This window comes from Sus scrofa, chromosome 14 (assembly GCF_054392235.1).
Source record: "Sus scrofa isolate SSC_HxYL_T2T_F1_AM1 chromosome 14, Sscrofa_HxYL_maternal_Yorkshire_Landrace_v2.0, whole genome shotgun sequence".
Classification (NCBI taxonomy): Eukaryota; Metazoa; Chordata; class Mammalia; order Artiodactyla; family Suidae; genus Sus; species Sus scrofa.
In genome coordinates, this window is record NC_139396.1 from 66,769,325 (window position 1) to 66,795,813 (window position 26,489).

General features: G+C 38.0%; 1 protein-coding gene and 1 long non-coding RNA gene across 10 annotated transcripts in view; both read right to left on the reverse strand.

The window, feature by feature from the left end:
- The window catches only part of TTC28 (tetratricopeptide repeat domain 28), a 609,616-nt gene that overhangs the window by 184,718 nt on the left and 398,409 nt on the right, over nucleotides 1-26,489 (reverse strand). The window lies entirely within an intron of this gene.
- Nucleotides 17,367-21,620, reverse strand: LOC146396627 (uncharacterized). The gene is made up of 2 exons (XR_014825889.1): nucleotides 21,088-21,620; nucleotides 17,367-19,378 (listed from the first exon to the last, which is right to left on the reverse strand). It is a non-coding gene; the product is annotated as an uncharacterized LOC146396627 (long non-coding RNA).

Here is a 26,489-nt window from a genome sequence, read left to right on the forward strand (position 1 = left end):
AAATGAAGTCTATTGGTTAAAAATTAATAAATAAGTTGGGAGTTTTCCTCATTGGGGAAGTAAGTAATTCTAGGAAATGGAAACAGCACCAGCGAAGGCATGAAGTATAACAAGAGTGTGTAATGATTAGAGACCAAGAAGCTGGTTAGACCTGGGAGTAGGGACAGTGCTGGAGGGGAGTTTAGGAAGGCAGGTTTGGATTAATTCTGTTTGTCTAAGAATTTGTAAAATCTAAAGCATTGTCCATGTTGTTTCATTTAATCATTATTGTTAAGTGTGTTGTTATTATTAAATCCATTTGAGAGATAACAGTAGACTCAAAGAGGAAAAATGACATGCTTAAAAATAAACAATTGATAGTAAAACCAGGGTTCAGACCCACAGACATCAGACTCTAACTCTCATGCTCACTTGACTGCACACAATTTAGCCTTTATTGAAGAATTTATAATCTACCCGGAAGGTCATAACAGGTGACTGACATGCAGGAGACTGACATGACCAGATTCATACTTTGATGTATTTCCATGAAGTAGATGAAAAGGAGAGAGACTGGTAGTAACAACAAAATCCTTAACTAAAATAATGACTAATTAGAATACAATAAGATCTGTTTTAAGCACTAATGATATTGGTAGGCTTTCAGGCTAGTCACAAATTATGTCAGCATCTCTGCTGCCAAGCAGGTAAGATTGTACCATACCTGCATGAGGTCAGGTGTGAGTGGCTACTTGACCTTCTTTGGCCAATCAATGTGATCACATCCATGTAAAGCTTTATGAACCAGTGCATGCCTCAACATATTTTCTCTTCTTTTTGTTCACACTGCTCCATTAGAATTGAACTTTAAGTGACAATCATACCAATGTGTAACAGAGCCCTGGCTGACCTATAATGAATATGCGGTGGGCATAAGAAATAACCCTTTGTTGTTTTACACCACTAAGGTTTGAGAATTTATTATTATTGCAGCATAACCTGGCCTACGCTTACTGGTACAATACTGAGCATAAATTAATAATTTTCATGTTCCAGTCATTATAGTGACAGTCAACACTATCTAGTGGTTCAATTATTTGAATTACCATATTTTGGGATGATTAAATTTTTGGCATTTACTAATTACCATCAATTTCTGGATGAGGAAATTTTAGGCATTTTAATAGAAAAATAAATTTGAGGAGAATTAGGTACAGAAACTTAGCTAATCTTTAAAAACCTGTATTAACCAGGAGTTCTCACGTGGCTCAGCGAGTTAAGGATCCAGCGTTGTTATTGCAATGGCTCAGATTGCTGCTATGGTATGGGTTCAATCCCTGGCCTGGGAACTTCCTCATGCCATGGGCACAGACAAAACTAAAAACAAACAAACAAAAAACCCAAACCTGTATTAACCAGATACAAGGGTCTACCTGGTAGCAATTTACCCACACTGCAGGTCTATTTAGGTCAAGAGTCACCCAAATACAAACCTGTAGAAACAAAATACTGATTCATGTTCTGTGAGGTCTATACACTTCCTACAGTCTTAAATGACACCCACCCTCTATTTAATGAGTGTACTATAGCCTGAAAATCTACCCTTAATCAGAAACTGAGCTGATAAAGTAATTCCATATAAAAAGTTAAATGACTGCCATGAATGTCTAGAGTTGCTTACTCAATAGTCATACAAAATCAACTGGACAAATAATAATAAAAATTTTATAAATTATAAAAAATTATGATCCATATTGAGGATACTGTCCATGATATCACCCAATATCATCTTTATGAGAACCAGTGGAAAATTTTCTTTCAGGTTTCAAAGCTTCTACCAAGCAGCTGCTATGGTTTTATCTTGAGAAAAATGTGAATCTTTTTTTTTTGTCTTTTTGCCTTTTCTAGGGCCGCTCCCACGGCACATGGAGATTCCCAGGCTAGGGGTCTAATTTGAGCTGTAGCCACTGGCCTAACACCAGAGCCGCAGCAACTCAGGATCCGAGCCACGTCTGCAACCTACACCACAGCTCACGGCAATGCCGGATCCTCGACCCACTGAGCAAGACCAGGGATGGAACCCGCAACCTCATGGTTCCTAGTCAGATTCGTTAACCACTGCACCATGACGGGAACTCCAAAATGTGAATCTTATAAGTAGTCAGTTCACCTTTTTGTTTGAGTCACCAGGAAGCTTATGATTTAATATAGAGCCTCCTTTTAACAGCCAGATAGAAGCCCATAATATATACAAATTCTGCCCTGGCTTTAGCCTATCATATGATCCTAATCCTCTCATCACCCTGATTTCTTCCCTTATATGTTTTGTTTCCTGCTCCCAAAAATCCTTCTTGGATTAAAATAGAGAAAAAAAAATCAGCAAACACACAAGCAAAAACCAGCTAAATATTAAGGCTCTTGGTAGGAAGAAAGCCTCTTGAAATGAGATCTCTAAGAATTATGAACTTGCCATAGCCTGAAGAAGAGATGTAAATACCACATGAACAGGGAAATTTTTAATTATATGGTCTTTAGTAGTCTTAAATCATTTCATGCTGTACATGCTCAATAACTGGTGTCAGGTTCATGACAGTCAATCTAACCAGTTTGTCCCAATTCCTAAACTTAAGAGTTGGAGGAATATTTGGCAGTTGTTACTAAGAAGTTAAGAGTGGTTTATGTACATCTGAATTCTTCCTACATATCATTATAACATAGTTAGAATAGTTGTTTTGAATCTATTACTCTGAGCTTAGAGAGCAGTTAGTGATAGTTACAGCTTCTCCACAGAAAGCTGCCAGCCTTTTCAAATACTGTGGGGCTAAAGGAGCTTTCATAATAATTATTTTTATCAAAATTATATTAGGGTTGTTAGAATAATACAATGTCAGAAAGATCTATTACCTAGACCTAAGAGTTGCTATCACAGGTGATAAATTATTTATAATGCCCAGCATTAATACAGCAATGTTTTCAAACCAAGAATTTGTAAATGTCCTTTGCAGATGCAAATTAACAGATTAATAAGGAAACAAGCTTTCTTGTATGAGAAGCTGGGATGACAGATTAGCTATTAAGAGCAATTTATAGGTCATAAGATATGAAAGTTGGCAAGAAACACTACCTCTGCTGGCTCTATAAATAGTAAAACTGCATTTAGTTTCCCAGAGGTATCCTGTTAGACATTTTAATTATACCATAAAAACTGCCAGAATTTATAATGAATTCATTTTTTTAAAAAACTTGATTCTCCATGTAAACTGGATTCAATAAAACAGGCATCTGTGCTTGTGCTGCTAACTGCCAAGTTGCAGCCAATGCAAGAGTGGTGCTACTTCTTCATGAAGGACTGCAAATGATGAGGGTGATACTAAAGGTAAGAGGAGGGAAATGTTACCCCCTAAAATCTCCTCCAGGTTGCTTAAGGGTTCTCCTCACTCCTTTACATCTTAACACCCTCCATTGCAGCTATATGCTCTTCCTCTAGAAAGATTTTTACAAAGAATTCCATTCTACATAGCTTTTTGGTCACAAGATGATGATCAAGTAAAAATCCTAGAGTCTTGGTAGTCCTGTGAGAGAGATGAGTTTGATTGGGGGTAAATTCCCTTGCTCACCTGAAATAACAATTAAGATTATTTTTGGAAACATATCTCCCACTCTCAGTTTCACCTATATCTTCAGTTTTATTTGGGGTGTTATAGACAGATAACTTAGTCCCAAATTAGTATTTTATGACATAATTCACTCAAATTTCTTATGCAATATTTTGACCTGGTTTAAGAGACATATCCTACCATAATGCTGTTTTAGTCCAATCAAAAACTGTTCCATTCCACACTTGCCAGCCAACCTGAATTTTAGTGGACTATAAAATACCATTCTGTAGGGAGTTTGAATGTAGTCAATCACCCTTTGAAGACAGTATTTACACTGAATCATGAAATCTGGCTTTGGCTGGGCAGGATGTAATGGAGAAATGTAGAGAAGAGGAAAGATGGAAAACACATATGTGTGCAAGTGCACATACAAAAGACAGAGGACACATTTCTTAGAAGGAAGAAAGCCCAAAGAAAGGATGGCTTATTTGCAAGGACAAGCCAATAACAATTTAAACAATAAATATTTTAATTGAACTGAAAGGAGTCCTTGAGGATACTGGAAAGATGCTAGGAAATTAAGAAACTGAGAACTTCTGCTACGACCCAGGAAGGAATATCATTATGACCCATCCCCTATAGAGAACAGGCCCTTAATGAAGGCTGAGACCTTCTGAATTCATGTTCAGAAATAAATGGCCCACCATCTCAGCTCTCTATACTTTCGCTCATCCTGGCAGATTCAACTTTTATCCCTGTTAGAGGATTTCAAACTCAGATTTCAGAATAAGAGAGAGGATTTTAAAGCTGGAAGAGGCCTTACAGATCACCTAATCTACAATTTTCAAACTTTGTTTTAAATCAAATTAAAAATATGTGTGATTTACATGATTAAAAGTGTAGTTGTTCAGTTTACTTAGAATAGGGTGCACTTTTCTCCCCAGGACCCTTAAGAGAATCTATGGCACCCTACAGGTTTGAAAACCACTTACCAGTATAACTTCTCAATGTCTTTATATGTAGAAACTAAGTCCAAGACATTTCAAGTACCTTGGCAGAAGGTCAACCCGCTAATGACCAGCAAAGGCAGAACCCAAATCTTTAGGCCCCCAACTGTACCCTCCTCACTCTGCTTTGCCCACATTCTACCCCACCATCTCACAATTACCTCAAATTCAAGCCCTCACTGTCTTTCCTGAGTCTCTCTACCCTTGTGATTTCTGTGATTAATGAAAGAAGCGAATGCTATCACTATTTCTTTCAACTAGTTAAAAATTCAGTGTAATCATTGACTTTTCCCATCTTTTGGCCTTCATATTCAGCAGCCACGTAAGACCAACTTTATTAGACTTGCGAAATCACGTTTTTATTTAATAATCTTCACTTCAATGCCAAATATTTATATACTAGATCCACTCAGAATTCATTTCTGACAGTTTTATTTTAAATAATATTATTTTTAAGAGTTCCCATCGTGGCTTAGTGGAAATGAATCTGACTAGCATCCATGAGGACGCAAGTTCAATCCCTGGCCTTGCACGGTAGGTTAAGGATCTGGCGTTGCCATGAGCTCTGGTGTAAGTCACAGACATGACTCAGATTTGATGTTGCTGTGGCTGTGGCATAGGCCAACAGCTACAGCTCTGATTCAACCCCTAGCCTGGGAACCTCCATACGCCACTGAGGTGGCCCTAAAAAGCGAAAACAAACAAATAAATAAGTCAATAACATTATCTTTAAAATTATGTGACAATGTTAACCAATGAGGTTTGTAACATATTTTTTTTTTTCCCACTGTACAGCAAGGAGGTCAAGTTATCCTTACATGTATACATTACAATTACAGTTTTTCCCCCACCCTTTGTTCTGTTGCAACATGAGTATCTAGACATAGTTCTCAATGCTATTCAGCAGGATCTCCTTGTAAATCTATTCTAAGTTGTGTCTGATAAGCCCAAGCTCCCGATCCCTCCCATCAGGCAGCCACAAGTCTCTTCTCCAAGTCCATGATTTTCTTTTCTGAGGAGATGTTCATTTGTGCTGGATATTAGATTCCAGTTATAAGTGATATCATATGGTATTTGTCTTTGTCTTTCTGGCTCATTTCACTCAGGATGAGATTCTCTAGTTCCATCCATGTTGCTGCAAATGGCATTATGTCATCCTTTTTGATGGCTGAGTAGTATTCCATTGTGTATATATACCACTTCTTCCGAATCCAATCCTCTGTCGATGGACATTTGGGTTGTTTCCATGTCCTGGCTACTGTGAATAGTGCTGCAATGAACATGCGGGTGCATGTGTCTCTTTTAAGTAGAGCTTTGTCCGGATAGATGCCCAAGAGTGGGATTGCGGGGTCATATGGAAGTTCTATGTATAGATTTCTAAGGTATCTCCAAACTGTTCTCCATAGTGGCTGTACCAGTTTACATTCCCACCAACAGTGCAGGAGGGTTCCCTTTTCTCCACAGCCCCTCCAGCACTTGTTATTTGTGGATTTATTAATGATGGCCATTCTGACTGGTGTGAGGTGGTATCTCATGGTAGTTTTGATTTGCATTTCTCTTATAATCAGCGATGTTGAGCATTTTTTCATGTGTTTGCTGGCCATCTGTATATCTTCTTTGGAGAAATGTCTATTCAGGTCTTTTGCCCATTTTCCCATTGATTGATTGGTTTTTTTTTTTGCTGTTGAGTTGTATAAGTTGCTTATATATTCTAGAGATTAAGCCCTTGTCAGTTGCATCATTTGAAACTATTTTCTCCCATTCTGTAAGTTGTCTTTTTGTTTTCTTTTTGTTTGTAACATATTTTAAATACATACTGCTCTTCTCTCTAAAATCAAATCCAAGCCAGCTCTTTAGTGAGAAAATTCAACAGCAAAGTTTAATAACTTTAGTCAAATTTTAGTAACTTTTCTAATAGATACTGATTCTATGTCCTGAATAATAATGAATTCAGCAATTCCATGGTAATACAGCGATTAGAACTGTTTAGATTTAAATCCTGTCTCTGCTGGTCATGTTCCCTTTAGGAAGTTACTGACTCTCTGCCCCTTGTTTCCTTATTTATAAACTGGGGGTACTGATATCTATCTTATGGGATTGTTATAAGCATACATTTAAAGAGCTCAGAATTGTGCCTGGCAGATTACAAGTGTTCAATTACTGCTAGCTCTTATTACAGATGCTAAATACCAATAAAAATCAAGTAAATTAAGTAATTTTAAAGTCATATATTTATATTCATTTAATCTGTTTTGTACATTTATTTAAAATTTAAATGTACTAAATTATTGCCTGCCTTCCTCTCTTTCTCTCATTGCATTAATTAAAAAACCTGAAAATGTCATTTCCCTTGTGTGGCATTCATCACTGTTTCTTTGGCACAGAAATTATTTGGGCATACAAGCACATAAACATTCCTTTTTGGGCATCTCCAAAGAAAGAAGACATCACACCAAAACCTAAAAAAAGGAATACAACATGTTCCCTGAAGAAAAACTAAAATTTTAATTTAGATCCTAAATTACTTTTTAAAATATTAGCATATTATAAAAATATCCAAACTGACATTAAATACAGGTTATACTGATAGTTAAAATTTCTAATTACAAATGTGACCAAATTCTTCACCCTGTTAGCTATTAACTTTGTTTTTCAGTGGTATGCTTGTTTTGGCTAACAGTGAGTATCAGAAAACATACTAAAGTGTCAAAGGAAATATGTTCTAAAGCAAAAAGAGATGAATCATATATTTTCTAGTTAGAGCAATAAGACCAGATACAGCATATGGGTGGAGGGAAAAGGAACACATCATGCAATAAGTTAGACTGGGCCTTCTCGAAGCCAGGAGTTGATTATTCATCTCTGAAACTTCAGGGTCTAGCATAACACCTGTCATATAGCAGGCATTCAGCAACCCTTGAAGAATAAACTGAATTGACAGTCCTATGACTTTCAATCTGCACAAGGATGTAAGAAGAAAATTCTACCCTCCAAGGTAAGAATGCCAGGATGAATGTGCGGTACCAATACCTCAACCTCTAGTTCTCTTTAAGCAAAATTTTGATGTACTGGAACTTTCCTGCAGCTCCAAGAATATGGGATCCACAGACATAGGTATTTCTCAGTTGTCACCTTGGTGTCCTTATGCACAGAACTCACAGTCCTATTCTGCTACCTGCTGTTCCTAATTAATCAGTCACCTTCTTGCTAAGTTTTATGAAATCTTTTCCCTTTTACCTTTGTATTGTTCACACGAGACATGAAATGATTTAACAGGAACCACTATTATTTTGTTATAATACTATTTTTCCTAAGAATGATTATAATGGTACCCCCAATTAGAATCTAGGGAATTTAATCTGGGAACCATTAAAATCTTTCTTAGTTTACAGTGTTCTGTCAATGTTCTACTGTACAGCATGGTGACCCAGTTATACACACTAGCTATAATGAAAAAAAAATCATTATATTAAAAAAAAATCTCTATATGCTCTAGAGATAAACTGGAGGACATAACCAAGAGATGATCCCAAAACAATGACCAGGAATGAGAAATGATAACTTACTAGAAGCACAATTAAATTTGGTGTCTCTCAAAGCATTAAAAAAAATATTTCTTAGGAAAAACATATCATAAGTAAAATGGCTATTCCTTGAGAGCCAGGCATACTGTATTTCATCAAATCAAAGTTGCCATCAGGAATTCCCATTCTGGTGCAGTGGAAATGAATCCGACTAGGAACCACGAGGTTGCGGGTTCAATCCCTGGCCTCGCTCAGTGGGTTAAGGATCTGGCATTGTCATGAGATGTGGTGTAGGTCACAGACATAGCTCAAATCTGGGATTGCTGTGACTGTGGTGTAGGCCGGGAGCTGCAGCTCCAATTCGAGCCCTAGCCTGGGAACATCCATATGCCACAGATGAGGCCATAAAAAGCAACAAACAAACAAACAAAACAAAACAAAAAACCCAAAGGTGCCATCAATTTAAGAAGTACTTTATAAAGTATATCACAAATAAAGGGACCAAACTTTTATAATTGAACAATGAGAGTATGCTTTCTTGCTTTTGTTGTGTGTGTGCGTGTGTGTATATCTTTTTAGGGTCACACCCATGGCATGTGGAAGTTCCCGGGCTAGGGGTCAAATCAGAGCTGCAGCTTCCAGTCTACATCACAGCCACAGCAATGTGGCATCGGAGCCATGTCTGTGACCTACACCACAGCTCATGGCAATGCCAGATTCTTAACCCACTGAGCGAGGCCAGGGATCGAACTTGCATCCTCATGGATACTAGTTGGGTTTGTTACTGCTGAGCCACAATGGGAACTCCGAAGTATGCTTTCTTATTGGTTGTAAGATCATCCTAATTTCAGAGATACTAAAATGTGAAGAAAAATGTGCATTTTAGAGTCAATAAATTATGATATATCAGGTACTTTATTTACATTATCCCAAATCCCCACCAGACCTCTCACAGGTAGGAATTTTTACCTTTATTTCCAGATGAGGAAAGAGACAATATTAAGCAATTGGTCCAAAGACAAAATACCAAATAAATGACAAAATTGGGTTTTAAACCTAGACCTACCTGAATGCAAATCTGAGTACTTCCATCATATGGCACTTCCTCCTCCAGAAATTTCAGGCAAAAAATGAAGAAAATGGCCAGAGCACTTGCTCTGAAAATGACTAGTTCTTATTGCTGTTCACAGTTAAGTGCTTAGAACAGCTTAGCAGGCAGGTGTTTCTAATTTGCAATATTCAATAAAAATGGCTACTGTCAAGTTGTATCACAAACTGGATAGAGACTCAGAATTTTACTAGGACCAAGGAAAAAAAACCTGTAACAATTTGCCTACACTGTTGTTTTCTCCATAAAATAATGTTTTACTCTCTACCCCAAGATATAAAAAACTAATTTTGGATGTCTTCAAGTTTTTCAACCTATTTTTGAGTCTAAAAAAGAGATATATTTTATTTGATTAATGTTATCCTCAGGAATATATATAAATGCTGAGCTATGAAGTGAAAAGTTTAGGAATGTGCCAAGTCTAGTACTGGCAAATGTGTCTGGCATGCCTGAAAAATCCCAGAAGGCTGCTCCAAAATGTCTGTAATTACAGACATTCAAAAAGATGGGTTATGATTCAGGTTTAAGTTTATTCCATTTAGGGATAGAGATAGTTTTCAACAGTGGTATTGGACTATGAGTTAGGCAGGACCATCTAAATGTGCCCTAGTAATATAAGTGTGCTGGGAGCTCAACAGGAAGGAAGAATTAGCCCAACTTTTGAAGAGCAGGGTCTAATTCCAGAAGGTTCCATTCAAAGTATTATGGTATTAAATAGTGATTCCTGTAAGTTATGTAGTTTTATGGAAACCTCAGAAGGCTCTTTCTGAAAAAATCTGGGATTAGAAATGGATTGGTTTACCTTGCTGGTGGTTAATGGTGAAAGGGAAGGTGATGATTTGGTCACTGTTAAAGAGAAAAAGCAGTGGGAAAGAGAAGATGAAGTGGTGAGTGATGACACTTCTGTTAATGCCCCCTTCCAGATGGGGGTGGAATACCACCTTTTGCTGCTCTGGCTTCTGCCCAAGAAAGTAGCAGCACATTTTCCCCATAATAAAGTACATGGTATATCATATCTGATTACACCTAAAGCTTATTATACCTAATTCTATAGTTCAGATGAAGAGGAAAGAGGGAGGAAATGAAGGAGAAAACAGAAGGATAAGTAAAGTTTTGCTTCCCTAGTTCTTAGACTACTCTACTGGTAGTGACTTTATTCTGTGCTGACGTGTATGCCTGGAATCTAAGAAAACTAGATAGAAATGCTGAATAAAGGGTGTCATTAAGTGAGAGTAAGGGCTAAGATTAACCTCTTACAAACAGAAGGAATGAAAAATAAAGAATGAAAAGAAGTGGAAAAATGCCAGTACTAAAACATTAATCTACCAGAAATAGCTTTTCACAAATGTGCATGTGTGACAATCTGATTTTATGTAAAAGATACACAAAGCCTTAATTTGCACTCAATGAGCTGGCAAAAGCCAGACCTTTGATTTTTTTTTTTTTAACCTACATTTTAGTGTAACAAAATTAAACTTGCTGAACAAAAGGCAGCGGCCGCTATCCACAACCAATCTAGGCTCCAGCCAGGAATTCGCCGGGCTTTTAGAGTGGTATCCAGATGTGCCCCAGTGAGTACATTTCCCCCTGGGATGCTTCTTCCAACATCCTCTCTCTAGCAAGATAAACAGCAGTCCTCACACTTCTCATGGGTGCTATCAGAGGCAAAACCAGAGTACTGCATTAAACATGTGTTGGGTACTTGAGAGCAATGTGGTGATTAAGTCAGCTGGGGGCATCAAGGATGTGCTTCAGGAGGTTGGTAATAAGAGTCTGGGAGATATATTCATCATTGGATACTTAATAAAATCCTCTGCATAACTATGCCCACTGGGAATTCTGAGTAACTCGAGCATATTGTGAATACCAGCTGCATTCAAAAGAGACTGCCCTCACTACAATGGCAGACTCTAGAATGGCATTGTAGGAACTTTACTTCCAGAAACATCAAGAAAAATGAATGCTGTGCAAAACTAACAAATTTATTTAAAATTTAAAATTTATTTATTTATTTAAAATTTATTTATTCACTCATTCATTCAACAAACGTTTGAGAGCCTACTACGTCTTAGGCTCTAGACAATAAAGATAAATGACAAGGCATCCTCTGAAAAGTCACTCACAGCTTGGGAACCAGACTGGAAAAATGTAGGTGCAGTAGACCTTTGGGTAACTCAGATAAATGGGAACCCCCAAGTTTCTCAACTTCTGTCAGAAATCTCAATAAAACAACAGTGAAAGAATAAAAAAGCTGTAAGCCCATAAGAAATCTTGAGAAAGATGCTAGCAGATGAGACATACCCACCCAGATCTCCTGGCATATTTGTCATATTTGTTGTTCTCTAAACATCTGCTTCATTTCCTGTTTCTAGGCCATGGTTCATATTAGCGTTAAATTTTTAATGATAAGAACATATTTAAATGCAAGTTTATTTTTTCAAATTATGCTACAGGCTTCTTTAAAAATCCTAGTTATAAGATCAATGGAGAAATACAGGATTATCAAGTGTATGGAAATGGAGCAATTGGTTAAAGACATATAGTTCTTCAAAATAAATATCAGATAAAAAAAGTTAAGCATAAAGAATAAAACACAAAAACACTAAAAAATATGGGTGATTACTTAATTTCTGAATGAGAAGGACTTCCTAAGCTTAAACACAAAAGAAATCCCAAAGAGTAAAATAAAAAGATATGACTGTATATAAAAAATTTTAATTTATTTATGTCAAAAACATCATAAAGGAAATTACTGAATCAAGAAGAAATAGATCAGCTGAACAGACCAATCACTAGAAATGAAATTGAATATGTCATAAAAACACTCCCTACAAATAAAAGTCCAGGACCAGATGGCTTCACAAGTGAATTCTACCAAACATACAAAGAGGAACTTATACCCATCCTCCTCGAACTTTTCCAAAAGGTTGAAGAAGTAGGAACACTCCCAAAGATATTCTATGATGCCACCGTCACCCTAATTCCAAAACCAGACAAAGATACCACCAAAAAAGAGAACTATAGGCAAATACCTTTGATGAATATAGACGCAAAACTTCTCAACCAAATTTTAGCCAACCGAATCCAACAACATAGAAAAAAGATCATACGCCACGACCAGGTGGGATTCATCCCAAGTGCCCAAGGATGGTTCAACATATGCAAATCAATCAACGTCATACACCACATTAACAAAAGAAGTCAAAACCACATGATCATCTCAATAGATGCAGAAAAAGCATTTGACAAAGTCCAACATCCACTCATGATAAAAACTCTTACCAAAGTGGGTATAGAGGGAACACACCTTAACATAATACAAGCCGCTTACGACAAACCCACAGCAAATATAATATTCAATGGAGAAAAGCTGAAAAGAAAGTCTTCCCACTAAAATCTGGAACAAGACAAGGATGCCCACTCTCACCACTGTTATTCAAGAGAGTACTGGACTTCCTAGCCCCAGCAATCAGACAGACCAAAGAAATAAAACGCATCCAAATTGGAAGAGAAGAGGTAAAAAACTGTCACTGTATGCAGATGGCATGATATTATATATAGAAAACCCCAAGGACTCAACCCAAAAACTACTCGAACTGATCAACAAATTCAGCAAAGTAGCAGGATATAAGATTAACATTCAGAAATCAGTCGCATTTCTGTATACTAACAATGAAGTATTAGAAAAGGAATGCAAAAACACAATACCTTTTAAAATTGCATCCCAAAAAATCAAATACCTGGGAATACACCTGACCAAGGAGGTAAAGGACTTATATGCTGAGAACTATAAAACATTAATCAAGGAAATTAAAGAGGATGCAAAGAAACGGAAAGATATTCCATGCTCTTGGGTTGGAAAAATTAATATTGTAAAAATGGCCATACTACCCAAAGCAATCTACAGATTCAATGCAGTCCCTATCAAATTACCCATGACATTTTTCACAGAACTAGAACAAACAATCCAAACATTTATATGGAACCACACAAGACCCAGAATTGCCAAAGAAATTCTGAGGAACAAAAACCAAGCAGGAGGCATCTCTCTCCCAGACTTCAGGCAATGTTACAGAGCCACAGTAACCAAGACAGTGTGGTACTGGTACCAAAACAGACATACAGACCAATGGAACAGAGTAGAGAACCCAGAAATAAGCCCAGACACCCATGGTCAATTAATCTTTGACAAAGGAGGCAAGACATAAAATGGGACAAAGATAGTCTTTTCAGCAAGTATTGCTGCATGCAAATCAATGAAACTAGAGCACACCCTCACACCATGCACAAAAATTAACTCAAAATGGCTTAAAGACTTAAATACAAGACAAGACACCACCAAACTCCTGGAAGAGAATATAGGCAAAACATTCCCTGATATCGACCTTATGAATATTTTCTCAGGTCAGTCTCCCAAAGCAACAGAAATAAAAGCAAAAATAAACCAATGGGACCTAATCAAACTGACAAGCTTTTGCACAGCAAAGGAAACCATAAAAATAAACAAAAAGACAACTTACAGAATGGGAGAAAATAGTTTCAAATGATGCAACTGACAAGGGCTTCATCTCTAAAACACACAAACAACTTATACAACACAACTGCAAAAAAGCCAACAACCCAATTGGAAAATGGGCAGAAGACCTGAGTAGACATTTCTCCAAGGAAGATATATAGATGGCCAACAAGCCCATGAAAAAATGTTCAGCATCCCTGATTATTAAAGAAATGCAAATCAAAACTACCACGAGATACCACCTCACACCAGTCAGATTGGCCATCATGAGTAAGTCCACCAATAACAAATGCTGAAGGGGGTGTGGAGAAAAGGGAACCCTCCTGCACTGCTGGTGGGAATGTAAGCTGGTACAACCACTATGGAGAACAGTATGGAGGTACCTCAGAAAACTATACATAGAACTACAATATGACCCAGCAAGCCCACTCTTAGGCATATACCTGGACAAAACCTTCCTTAAAAAGGACAAATGCACCTGCATGTTCATTGCAGCACTATTCACAATAGCCAAGACACAAAAACAACCCAAATATCCATCGATGGATGACTGGGTTAGGAAGATGTGGTATATATACCCAATGGAATGCTACTCAACCATCAAAAAGAATGACATAATGCCATTTGCAGCAACATGGATGGAACTAGAGACTCTCACATTAAGTGAAGTAAGTCAGAAAGAGAAAGACAAATACCATATGATATCACTTATATCTGGAATCTAATATATGGCACAAATGACCCATTCCACAGAAAAGAAACTCATGGACTTGGAGAATAGACTTGTGGTTGCCAAGGGGGAGGGGGAGGGAGTGGGGTGATTGGGGTGCTTGGGTTTAAAAGATGCAGACTGCTGCCTTTGGAGTGGATACACAATGAGATCCTGCTCTGTAACACTGGAAACCATGTCTGGTCACTTATGATGGAGCATAATAATGTGAGAAAAAAGATGGTATACATGTATGTGTAACTGGGTCACCATGCTGTACAGTGGAAAACTGACAGAACAATGTAAACCAGCTATAATGGAATAAAATAAAAATCATTATAAAAATCATAAACGAAATTAAATGGCAAAATAAAAAATCATGAAAAAATATCCGTCACAAATAAGGAATGAAAGAACATACAACTTACCAATAGAATGTAAAAAAAAAAAAAACATGAAAAATTCATCCTCACTCATAATTAAGAGGGATTCAACTTCAACTTTCAAATAGCAAAGAGTAAAAACATAATTTAAAAAAACTCACCATATTGGTGAAAATGGAGTGAGGAGGGTACTATTGGTAGGAATATAAACTGGTGAAGCCTTTCTGAAAAGCAAACTGACAGAACAAAGCAAACGTCCTAAAAATGTCCTTTACAACAATCATTTTTCTCCTGGGTTCAAGATTAGGAATTTTTAGCTTCAGCAATGTAAATATTTTGGGCTGGATAATTCTTTCTTGTGGGAAACTGTCCTGTGCACTACAGGATGTTTAGCAGCATCTGGGACCTCTACCCACTAGATGCCAATGACCAACCACTCTCTCCCACTCCACCCTCTAGGAAGGATACATGCCAAATGGAAAAATGTGTTACTTTAGAAGGATGAAAGGGAGGAATAAAAGTAACATTCATTTTACCTGTAATATTTTAAAAATTTGCCATGAGAATTTATTCATGTATTTTTATTTTTTAATTTCAGAAATAAAATATATTAACATATTAACAATAATTATCTTTAAGTCATGACATTTGTTGTTTCTGTATAACATATCCATAACTACTGATTTAAATTTTTTAATAAAATTAATATTATGTATCTTCCTTTTTTTTTTTTTTTTTTTTTTTTTGGTGTTTTTAGGGCCACAGTTGCAACATATGTATGTTCCCAGGCTAGGGGTCGAATTGGCTATGCCACAGCAACACCAGATCTGAGCTGTGTCTGCGATCTACATACGCCACAGCTCACAGCAACACCAGATCCTTAACCCACCAAGCGAGGCCAGGAATTGAACCTGTGTCCTTATGGATACTAGTCAGATTTGTTTCCACTGAGCCATGAAGGAACTCCAATTAATCTTATTTTTGAAGAAAAGAACAAAGACTTAAAAGGACTTAAAATGTTAATAGTGCTTTCAAATGGGAAATGAGATGACATACCATTTTTGTCTGCCTTTTTGATCATTGCTTCTAAGTTTTCTACAGCAGCACACACTAATTTACAATTCAAAAAAGTTTTGCTTTTAAAAAATCCTAGGCTTATTAACTCTGAGATAAAAGGAATAAATTGGGACCAGAGGGTTAGAGATAATATTGGTATCTGGCTCTTCTTTACAAAGTAGTTCAAAATTCTAGCCTTCAAGACCAGACACTAGGGTTGGGAAAGAACTGTTCGGAACTGGGTTTAGATTACAAGGCTAGGAAAACAGGTCCTCCAACAACTTAGAACCAGGGAAAGGGAGTTAGGGCCCAGATGGAAAAAACAGGTATAGTGCAGTCCTGAAAACTCCATCTCCAACTAGCAACTAAGGAACAATATAAACAGACTGATTGGTAAAAAGCTGGAAAAGGCCTAGGGCCACCACTAACAGGAGAAAGACTACAAATTCAGCTGAGATAAGCAATTGATAATTGGCTTTCAGAGACTTGTCTAAAAGTAGAAAGTCACATTGTGTGTTACTAAGCAAATAATTTTGGGTTGTTTTAATTTTTTTAAAAAAACACAATGATATTTCTTAGAAATGTTCCATATTTGGCTTATCATTTTATGAAGAAGAAATGATACTCATTCAGCATCAACTATGTGCTAGGTAGTTTACACACCTGGCTTACTTGCAACTCAAATACACTAGGGTCGGATGGTGTGGATGGTGTTCTCTCACTTCAAAGGCTGGAAAACTGAGGGTCAGTCAGGTCATTTAACCAAGAACATGCAGTCAGTAAAGTACAGGAGTAACACTTGATCAATCTCAAAATTCATTCATTCAAACAACCAAAGCAATATTTTTGAGCACCTATTATCTGCCAGCTAGGCTAGGGATATAGTAATGACCATGATAAACTCTGCATTTATGCTATATATATAGCATCTGCATAGATTTAGAAACTTAAAGCCTGCTTTTATTCAATAATTTAAAAAAGAGAGAGACAAGGATGGGAAGATTTTTCTTTGCATCATCATTTTGTGCCTTAGATTTATTGATTGATTGACTGATTGATTGATTTTTGCCTTTTTTAAAAATTTCCCCAATACATTATTTTTTTTCCTACTGTACAGCATGGTGACCCAGTTACACATACATGTACTGATTCTTTTTTCTCACATTATTATGCTCCATCATAAGTGACTAGATATAGTTCCCAGTGCTACACAGCAGGATCTCATTGCTTATCCATTCCAAAGGCAATAGTCTGCATCTATTAACCCCAAGCTCCCAATCCCTCCCACTCTCTCCCTCTCCCCCTTGGCAACCACAAGTCTATTCTCCAAGTCCATGAGTTTCTTTTCTGTGGAAAGGTTCATTTGTGCCATATATAAGTGATATCATATAACTGATATCATATGGCATTTGTCTTTCTATTTCTGACTTACTTCACTCAGTATGAGAGTCTCTAGTTCCATCCATGTTGCTGCAAATGGCATTATTTTGTTCTTTTTTGATGGTTGAGTAGCATTCCATTGTGTATATATACCACATCTTCCTAACCCAGTCATCCATCGATGGATATTTGGGTTGTTTTCATGTCTTGGCTATTGTGAATAGTGCTGCAATGAACATGCGGGTACATTTGTCCAGGTATATGCCCAAGAGTGGGCTTGCTGGGTCATATGGTAGTTCTATGTATAGTTTTCTAAGGTACCTCCTTAGATTTATAAAGCTTTAAAGATGTCAAACTAGGAGTTCCCATAGTGGCGCAGCAGAAACGAATCTGACTAGTATCCATGAGGACTCGGGTTTGATCCCTGGCCTCGCTCAGTGGGTTAAGGATCCTGCATTGCTGTGAGCTATGGTGTAGGTCACAGACACAGCTCGGATCCCAAATAGCTGTGGCTGTGGAATAGGCTGGCAGATGTAGCTCCAATTAGACCCCTAGCTTGGGAACCTCCATATGCTGTGGGTGCCGCCCTAAAAAAGAAAAAAAGATGTCAAACTATCAGGGACCTTGTTCATAAAAGGACCATAGAGTTTTATAGCTGTCCTAAAGGGGCTTCTGAAGAGCCTGCATTGTCTAGCTCTTCCCTCCTTCCAATACAAGTGCCCCTAAAGCTTTCTGTGTGGTAAATTAGGGCTGCTTTTCATTTTGTTTTTAGATTTTTGAAATTTTCCAGTAGTTAAAAGTATTTAATATAATGAATACTTATGACCCAACTTTAATAAATCTAAACAGTCTTCCAAATTTGCCTCTGGCTTTTTTCTTTTTTTTTTTTTATGGAAAATGAATATTACAGATGCAGTTTATCCCCTTCTTCACTTTCCAGAGTAACCACTGTCCTGATTCTGGTGTTTACCACTAATATACATAGTATCCCATGTATATTTGATACTATTACTGTGTATTATGAATCCATAATGGTTGTTAGTGTTTCCTTATGCTTTCAAATTTTATAGAAATGGTAACATTATGTACAAACATCATTCCATAGATTTTATTATCTACACATATTTGTATTATTTGTATTTTTTGGTAGAAGACAACATGGTAAAGTGAGGCAGGACTCTGGAAGATCCAGGTAGGCCCTGTGGCTTTTTCACTTAGGCCCCCAGGCAAGTTACTGAAACTTCCAGAACTTCAGCTTTTTAATTTGTAAAATGGAGATAAAGCACTACCTTGTAAGGCTATTGGGAGATATAATACCTATCTTTAGAACTAACACCAAGCAAATATTCAATAAATGTTAACCATAATTTGCCACAATAAAATAATGTACACCCAGTAAATAGAAGTTATTTTTAGTGTAACCTGTAAAAGTTCCTGACATTTGTTCAAGAATCCTAAATCCTTGAATAGCCCCCAAGGTCCCCAGTGTCTGTGCTCATGTAACAGGCGGTGTAATAATTTCCAGGTCAAGGCTCTGTGAATTTTTATATAGTCCACTATCCAGCTGGGCTTGGCTTGTTTATTTTAATGGCAGAATTAAACTGCTAATTCTTTGATCTCTACCAAATGCAATTGTATGTGACTGTGATCAACAGTATAACCTGCAGAAGTCTTTTGAAGCCTAATCCTGTTCCCTAGCCCCAGCTCCGTCTCCTGCCTGCCTCTCTTATGGACTAACCCATACCACTACAATTTGTTATTCATAAATTTAATGAGCATTCATCTGTGTTTTCAATGAAGATGCTAAACATGGGCTCAAGACTGACATCAGCAGAAGCACTGCTGTCTGTATCAACTTGGCTTCACCTGTCACAAGGAGATTGATATTGTGTCTTCAAAAGCTCTTCTGGGGAGTTCCCGTCGTGGCGCAGTGGTTAACGAATCCGACTAGGAACCATGAGGTTGCGGGTTCGATCCCTGCCCTTGCTCAGTGGGTTAACGATCCGGCGTTGCCGTGAGCTGTGGTGTAGCTTGCAGACGCGGCTCGGATCCTGCGTTGCTGTGGCTCTGGCGTAGGCCGGTGGCTACAGCTCTGATTCGACCCCTAGCCTGGGAACCTCCATATGCCGCGAGAGCGGCCCAAGAAATAGCAACAACAACAACAACAAAGAGACAAAAAAAAAAAAAAAAAAAAAAAAAAAGCTCTTCTGATTGTTACTGCTCCATTTAAAAAAGAAAGAAAGAAAAAGGAAAAATAAGTTTATAAATTGCCTTACTTTTAATACCTCAGTTCCACTTTCATAACTGCCCTGCTGGTCAAAACTTCACCCATTCCTCAACTCTTTCTTATCAACTATCAGCTCTTTCACAAAACCCATCCTGACTTCCCCGCCTTCCTCGGTTGCACAGAGCTCAGCATGTAGTTAGCCCTATGCAGCCCTAAACTGTAAGCATCCCGGGGGATAGACATTCTACTCACTTCTCTCAGAGGAGTCTAAAGAGCTTGTTAAGAAGGTACTGAATTGAACTCAATAACTATTAGGACTTGGCACTTGATGGAGCATGATAATGTGAGAAAAAAGAATGTATACATATATGTTTAACTGGGTCACCATGCTGCACAGTAGAAAAAAAAATTGTATTGGGGAAATAATAATTTAAATAAATAAATAAATAAATACTATTAGGACTTGGTACATTGATGGGACATTAGCCAATACACAAACCATAACCACCACTGAGTGTAGTCCAATCTACTTATGCTGATGTCCATGTGGATTCAATATCTCTGTCTAAAGGTTATTAATAATAGCTAAAATCAGGAGTCTCTGCCATGTCTGGTCCTTTATATTCATTCATTAGTTCTTTTCTCATTTAACCCTGCAAAAGAAGTGGAACTGTCCCCATTTTCCAGACGGCAGTAGAACTATAACTGAAATCCAGGTCTGTCTAACTCTGAAGCCTATATTCTTTCCATTTCATGTGCCCAACATAATCAACACTAGCCTGACTCTTATGGCTCTGCAAAGCAGCTACCCTGCCACACGAAACTGAGCTGGGGGCAAGGAACACAATGAATGAGTCAGTCAAGATGCCCTCAGACACAGCTAAACAGTAACTCATAAAAAACACAGTCTTTCCCAAGATTCCTAAACCTCTCTCCTTCTGTCCCTCAGAGAAAATTCCAATCCATTACAGGATATTAATTATGATAAAAGTTTATTAAATACTCATAAATTCTAGACACTATGGGGAACATTAGAAAAACATTGCTATGTATCTTCATTCTTATTCAAAGAAAATTGTCTAAATGATGAGGACTCCTGGTAGCAGTAAACACAACTTTATTACTTGCATTTTCCCTGCCATTCTCTTAAAACAGTTTATTATTTATTCTCTTGGATTTCATACCAAAGGCCAAAAACCAATACGTGTTCCAGGTAAGATATGATCCTAGTGAAGAGCATACCACCAACTCATTATCAGCCTTATCTCCATCATAAGGATCCTTCTGAAATATTACCTATATAGTGTTTTCATGTTTCCTTGCTCCTTTTTATACTGAAACAGGAAATAAAAAGGGCTTAAACCTTTTATATTAATAGAATGAAGATGAAAATATGCTCTTTTATTTTCATGCTAGAATCACCACACACACACACACACACACACACACACACACACACACACACACACACACACACGGAGGGGGGAGGGAGGGAGGGAAATGACTCTATTCAACTTCATTTATTTCTTCATAGTAGATCTGGAAATTTTTTTTACTTATAAATATCCCCGAATTTCAAAGACTTATTTTCCTTGGAACCTCTGTTCAAAGTGGTACAGCACAGTAATTAATACATGTGGCAAGACCAAAAATGATCATGTGTACCTGAAGCCCAGACCAGAATTTATACCTGATGATAATTCTGCCTGGCTGCTCCATACTCCAGGGTCAAGTTGATATTAAATTTTAATGAAATGACACTTCCATCTGGTGGTTTCCTAAGGACTGAGGGAATTATGATTAACATAAGAAAATACCAGACAGGTAAATGATTCACCTATTTGGCTAGTATGAATTAAATGAAGATTTTCAATGATGAAGATGTTAAATGAATAACAGAGGAAAACATTTGGTGGGATAAATACATTCAAATTAAACATTTGAGAGCAGGGCCAACTCTGAAATGAAGGTATGATTTCCTAGATCAGGGAAGCAGCGCACATAGCCCAAATCCTCTTTCTCTCCCCACGCATGAATTCCTTTAACAAGCCATAAAATCATTTATTTTGCTACTAGAAATCAGGCTTAAATGGAAATAACCCCTTGGAAGAAGTAGCACAATGATTTTCATTAAATAACATTGATTCTCCATCCCCTATCCCCAGCCACTGATTCATGCTAAGGTTTAAGTATCTGATGAGTAGAAGAGGGTTACTGCAGACTGTCTGCACAAACCTCTAAATAGCCATGGGAAGTCAAAAACAGAGAGGGGACATTGCTAGAAATTGGGAAAGGGACAGATTAGAGACCTAGAATATAAAGCAAAACATTACCCTAACATTCCACCTAAGTCCCCTGGAAGCCAGCTTGCAAAATCTACTCCATGATTATCCTAATTATGCATTGGGTCAGCTGTGAGACACTCAGCAGTAATTGCAAATTAAAATACAAAAGCCTGTGATCACAGATTGGTAAGTGATGATAAATATATGCACTTATGAAAGATGGAAGAAAGCTAAGAAGATTTTGGCTAATAAATGCTCTAGCCCCCTCAGATTTCTTTGTATAAAACATCTGCTCCCTGTGGGCTCTGACTCAAGTTCTGGGCATACAGCACCTCCAGATCTTTTGTTATTTAATTCTTTGGAGAACTAATAAAATGTGCCCATTTTCCAATCATCTTTCAACTTTAGTAACATGAGATGCTAATTGCAGTATTTGTGCTAGCCCAAGCCCCAGTTAAATGTCCTGAGCTAGTGCAAGAGAACCTAGTCTATCATATTGCTCAGATGTTAGGCCATAAAGGAAAATTTAGCCAACTCTGCTGAAGTACAAATCTGGTTAACATGTCCCTTGCAGTAGATGAGCTCTGATTAGTATTCTCTCTGTTAAATCATTTAAGACCCAAGAGCTACATTTTGCCTTAAATAGCACTAGGGCTTCATAAACAAAAGAGATGGGTCCTCTTACCAGGGGTTTGAAAAGCCACTGAATGTTGGCTATGGGGAAGCCAGAAAAAGAAAATTGATACATATCTATCCTGGGAGCCACACTGCATTCTAGTTGCCATCCTCATTAGTACTTTACTCAGCACTACTGAAAGAAATAGCCACTCAAAAGTAATTTAAGTGCAACGAACTCATGGTGTTACAGATCAGGGGAAAAAGTTTGTACTCTGGGCAGAAGAGGGGGAGAGGCAAAGGTAGCAAAACTTGAAGGACAAAGAAAAGTACTAATTCACTCTAATATTTCAACATTGGACTAACATAAACTGTTAATAGGAAGGTAAACATGAGACAATCCTCCAAATGTAAACGATGTTTACACTGTCCTGTTGGGACTATCTATTACCAGAAATTACCTACAAGTTGAATATAGTACCCTTAAGGGGAAGATTCTGAGTGCAAATAACTAACAAGTCACTAAGGCATTTGAAGAGGATGCCACCTGGTTTGGGGGTGGGGGAAGTAGCTATAAAAGCAGCATAATGAATGGGCCTTCAATAAATAATTCTTTACTGCCATGACAGTACAATCACTATGGGTTAATTTATCCTAAAATTCACTGTAGCATTCCACTAGAGGAACACAAGGACTAAGGAAACACTGACCCTGAAACACTATACTTGGCTGCCTGGTATACTGAAAAGGGCAAGAGACCACCTTGGAATCACATAGATGTGGAGATGAATTTTGGCTCTACTACTTAACATGTGTGACTTCCAGTAAGTTATATATCCCTCTGTATCTCAGTTTAATAAGGCTATAAAATGAGATCAATAATACCTGCCCTTGTAGATTCTCAACACTGTAAACCCCAAGCAGAGCACCTAGAACACAGTAAGTCCAGAAGAAAAAAAAATTTTCTAAGCTCAACATTAGAACCATCAATAACAACATCAAAGGGTGAGCCTCAGAGACACTGGAAAGCTAAAGGCAGGGACATGGTTCAGGGACACATAGGAATATTCTCTATTTTCTCTCCATCTAGAATGAGTTGTCCTTGTGGAATCTAAAATATGATGTAAAGGAACCAATCTATGTAATTCAAAAACAAGGAGAACACAGACTTGTGGTTGCCAAGGAAAAGGGGGTTTGGGGAGGGATAGAGTAGGAAGTTGGGGTTAGCAGATGTGAGCTTTCATACATGGAGGGGATAAACAACAAGGTCCTACTGTTCAGCACAGAGAATTATATTCAACGTCCTATGAAAAACCATAATGTGACTAAAACAAAGATATGGCAGGGACTGCTACACACTCCCAGGGTGGATTGGTGAAAAGGGCACCACACTGGAGGCATCAGAAGAACCAGGATTAAGTCTCAGCTCAAACTGAACCAAAACAGTTTCTAATGCTTTTGCATCCAGCCAGAAAACAATAAAGTTCAAAGATTCTGGAAATCTAGGGACAAAAATAGCCACCAACCATGTATGACCTTCATGACCTCCCCTAGTTTACTGGGACAAGTTACAAAAACCCATGATCTTCTTAAAAAATGGTATTTTAACCTCTAACCAAATATATATATATATTTCCAATCTCCAAAGATCCAAAAAAGCTGTAGTCAGCACCTGAAACTGACTCTTAAGACTTGATGGACCTGAAACAAATTTCAGCCTCCATCAGAAAATTGTGTGCTCAAATTTGAGACTGAAGATACTTACCCTCTATACACTAGAGGGTCAGTCTCCAATCATCCAGAAGACCACTTGTTCACTAGAATCATGTGAGACCTGCCAAGGAAAATTACGTGCTTTGTAGCCACTGGCTCAAAACAGATCAGTTGAATTAAAATGTTTCTCAGATACACAGTCTTGTGAAACAGACTTTACATACACTAAGAGACCACTGCTCTCATAGTTTCAGATTTTCACACAAGAGATCCAGAGATTGGCTACCACTAAACTAGCTGAGAGACTTTATGTAAGACATTTCATTCCCCTTAGCTACAAAAAAGGAGACTGGTACCTTCTAATACTGAATACAGTACCTTGGTCATTCATGACTGCTACCACCATGCTACCATTTCACACACTACAACAAAAGGAAGGTTGACTTTCCAATATGGATCACACTACTTGGGGATTTTTTTTTTTTTCCCCCACATCCATGGCATGCTGAAGTTCCAGGGCCAGGGATTGAACTGGCAACAAAGGATGGACTTGAGCCCCAGCAGTGACAATGCCAGATCCTTAGCCTGCTGAGCTATCAGGGAACTCCCACACTAACTGGATTTTACTATGAAAAATAACGCCTTCCCTGCCTGCTTTATTTCTTGTTTTCTTATTTGGTGATTGATTTTCTTCCCCACAATAGTGGCTTCACTGAGGACTTTATCTCTAAGGAAATAAAAGCAAGGCCATCTCATGTTGAAAAATCTCTAAAGTGACTTTTATTTTATTTATTTTTTTATTATTATTAATTTTTTTTTTTGTCTTTTTGCCACTTCTTGGGTCACTCCCATGGCATATGGAGGTTCCCAGGCTAGGGGTTGAATCAGAGCTATAGTCACCGGCCTATGCCAGAGCCACAGCAATGAGGGATCCAAGCTGTGTCTGCAACCTACACCACAGTTTATAGCAATGCTAGATCCTTAACCCACTGAGCAAGGCCAGGGATCGAACCCGCAACCTCATTGTTCCTAGTCAGATTCGTTAACCACTGAGCCACGACAAGAACTCCTAAAGTGACTTTTAAAGTGTATGTTTGGGAGCGTAGGCATGTTGGGATTGGATCAGAAAACTAGGATCCTAGTGACCATGTGCAAAATGAGAATAAAACCATATTGTCTACTTATATTAGGAATAAGAAAAGAATTAAATGAAAGGAGTATGGGAAAAGATTTGTTCATCATTAGGCATAGTGAAAACATGAGGCATATTTTTATTAACTTTTCTTACTCTTATGTACAAAGGGCATGTTTATATCGGAGAGAAAAGAGCCAGACTTGCACAGAGTTCTGGCTCATTAAATTTTAATTGGCTAAAAACTTAAATATCAGAAAAGATTGTGAATGAAAAGCATCATACTGTTCTTTTTTTTTTTTTTTTTTTTTTTTTTTTTGCTTTTTAGGGCCACAACCATGGCATATGGAGGCACCCATGTTAGGAGTCCAATTGGGGCTACAGCTGCTGAGCTGCTGGCCTACACCACAGGCACAGCAACATCAGATCTGAGTCGAGTCTTCAACCTACCTCACAGCTCATAGCAACACCAGATCCTTAACCCACTGAGTGAGGCCAGGGATTGAACCCACAACCTCATGGTTCCTAGTCAGATTCGTTTCTGCTGCGCCATGACGGGAACTCAGCATCATACTATTCAATAGATACATTTTTTAAAGTCCTTCCTATATAGCAGACACTATGGGGCTGAGAACCCCCCCAAAGGACAGGGACTTTGGGTCACTGCTTCATCCTCAGCCCCTGGCATAGCAACTGAGCCAGAAAGAGGCACTCAATATTTGCAGAATGCAGCACAGTGGATTAATGATCCTGGTGTTGGTTCCTGGCAATAAGGGTTTGATCCCCAGCCTAGAGCAGTGGGTTAAGGATCCAGCATTGCTACCACTGTGATATAGGTTGCACCTACAGTCTCAGCTGGGGTGTAGGTTGCACCTACAGCTCGGATTCAATCCCTGGCCCAGGAACTTCCACATGTCATGGGTGCAGCTGAAAATAAAAATTTGGAGAATGAATGAGACTTGGTACTTGTCACTGAAGAGTTTAGAGTACAGTATGGGAGACATGTCACATAACAAGTACAGTAATTAGCACAGCTGATTTGAAAGAAGTTCATATAGTCCAGGTCTGAACAAAGGGGTGATCAGTCAACTCGGGCTGGGTTCACTGAGTAGGGGTTAGGTGGAAAGACAGTCAGAAAAATCTTAGGAGAAGAGTGAGCTTGGACTGAGCCTTCAGTGCATAAACTCAATTATGATTCTTACTCTCCTTTCACCACAAAGTTTGTGGAGTGAAATCCGTGGTAACACGTGAGGTGT